At 41.0% G+C, this 2464-nt stretch overlaps 1 protein-coding gene across 1 annotated transcript in view; it reads left to right on the top strand.

Annotated features, from left to right (window-relative positions):
* The first annotated feature begins 262 nt into the window (after positions 1–262).
* The window catches only part of LOC144807924 (uncharacterized), a 65005-nt gene continuing 62803 nt past the window's right edge, over positions 263–2464 (top strand). The window contains exon 1 of the mRNA XM_078673521.1: positions 263–327. The gene's annotated coding sequence lies outside the window, so the exon portion shown is untranslated. The remainder of the gene's footprint in view (positions 328–2464) is intronic.

Raw genomic sequence — 2464 nt, 5'->3', positions numbered from 1 at the left:
AGGCTCTCAGGCTGCCATAGGTAATTACATTGCAAAATTACCAAACGTTCTCATTTCATAGAGTTCACCAGATATGCTTTCTGTATACGTTTCTGTAGTTCCCATGCATTGTTATAGTTCCCCACAAAATGTATGATCTAAAATACAGATGCAACACACCAGACGCATGGTTTGGACCTTCCAATATCTCTAATGCTTCCTTGTCTCCTCTCAAAGGTGGTGCAGATCATGATTGGAATAGTCAGTATCTGCTTGGGTGGCATACTGTGCTCTAGTTATCTCAAGTCTGTTGTTTTCAGTGGTGTACCATTCTGGAGTGCTGTGTTTGTAAGTATCTGTGTCTTAATGCCACGCTATTTCTACAAGAACCTAAACAAGGCTTCCAGAAATCAATTCTAGCATGTTAAATGTTTTTTTAACTGTAACATTTGGCTGACCCTTCACCCCAAGCACTGCTGATATCAAAAGGGAATACTGTCTCCTTGTAGCAGACTTTTTTGGTGTCTAGTTGGTGTGAAAGTAGGTAAAAAATGCCCATAATGAGCGGAAACTAACTAAGGAAAATGGTCAACCTAGAGAAGCTGAGACACAAGGTCACAGGAAATGTTTTTGTGACACAACTGGGTCCTTTAGGAATCTATAACCGGATGGAAACTGAAAAAGGTGTATAAAACAAAGTGTTGGAAGGAAGATAATGGAGGCATACTCTACTGCATAAAAAATGTGTGACACAACAATTGCAAAATATTGGCAGGCTGAAAACCTGGCCCTCCTATGTCCTGGAAGTGTCGCCTGTCATTTAACAGCCTTGTGTCACGGCTCCATCTGTCACATCGACCATCAGGTTGGACCTCTCGCTCATGTGGAATTAATGATCTCATGTGTGAATGTGCGCTTACTGATGGTGCTGACATATCTGTGTTCCCCAGCACCATTCACGTCGGACAGGCCAGCTGGCTTTATGCCCCTATCTGAGATTTGAGATCCCATCAAACTCTAGAGTTCTGTAATCTCTTAACCTTACCCTCCCTACACAAAGACCTGCAATTACACATTCTAGAGCTAAATCTCCTTTCCTGTATTCAAAACTATGAGTCTTCCCTTTATTTTCTTCCTATATTTAACACTGTCATGTCATACAACTCCTCGCCACCCCAACATTTCCAAGAATCAAGGAATAATCTATATATATAAAAACAAAAGTATGTTTGTTTGTCCTTTATGCATTACTACACCATTCATCCGATCGGCATGAAACTTTGGGAAGTTGTTGAGTTACACTCCCGCAAAGGTTTCTGGCAAAAAATAAATAAAATTATTGTTAAATATCGGCCCCCGGCCCTCATAATCTTTCCAATACTGAACGTTTACAGTTTCCGGTGTGACTCGCTTTTACAATGGCCATCAACAAAGCACAAGGACAATCGCTGCAAGTGTGTGGACTAGATCTGGAGAATCCGTGCTTCTCACAAGGACAACTGTATGTGGCCAGCTCAAGCGTCCGAAAACCTTCTGATTTATTCGTGTATGCACCAGACGGAAAAACAAATAATACAGCGTATCCACAAGCACTCGAATAAATAATCAGGATTAAAACAACACTTTAAAATGTTTTCCGTATTAAAATGAATAAGTTTCATAAAAATGACACAATGTAAATTGAATGTTATCATAACAAGTTTTCTTAACTTTCCTGTCTTCTGAGATCGCAGCAACGCGCGACGGGTAAGCTAGTACGTAATATAAATAACTGTCATGGTAGCACTCTTGTGATCTATTGTCTTATCTTCATATACAGCGTTGTTGTGCACTTTCAGCACATTCAGCTGATTGTGTCCTTATGTAATTGTTGGTTACTTTGTGAATATTTCTACTTAAAATGTATACCAAATGCTGTATAATGCTCAGAGCATTCTTTGTCAATTCTAAATTTGCACTAGATGCAAAATGAATCTACATGTACTTTGCAAAGCCTTGAACCCTCTTTCAGTGGTAGAGTGTCCATCATAATGGTGAACACTCAAGCACAGCTCTCCAGTGAAAGGTAGATTTCATTGTGAAGATTACCTCAACGTAGCTTTACAGTGAAAGTATACTAACAGAACTCTACGATGAATATTTGTAACCGCAATCACCACTAATGTCAATTGAAGATTCTAGCCACACCTACAAGGCCCTACACAACCAAGGTCCAGCATACATCAACCACCGCTGAGCATCCGCCAAACCACCAGACTCCTGCTCTCCTCCCTCTCCTTCGCTCATCCCCCCAATCTGCCTCACCAACAGTAGAGAACACTCCTTCTCCCTCGCCGCAAATTCCTTGAACAGCCACCCCCTTCATCTTTGAACCTCACCCTCTCTTCAGGAATTCAGAATGGAACTCACGACCCACCCAAGCGGCTTGGTTTTCTCAGTGCATGGATACCCTTATGGTGATTATCTGCACTTTATAAATCCTATT

The sequence above is a fragment of the Lissotriton helveticus genome, chromosome 1_2 (genome assembly GCF_964261635.1).
Source record: "Lissotriton helveticus chromosome 1_2, aLisHel1.1, whole genome shotgun sequence".
Taxonomy (NCBI): Eukaryota; Metazoa; Chordata; class Amphibia; order Caudata; family Salamandridae; genus Lissotriton; species Lissotriton helveticus.
The sequence above is the reverse complement of the archived record's forward strand: the minus strand, read 5'-3'. Positions and strand labels throughout refer to the sequence as shown.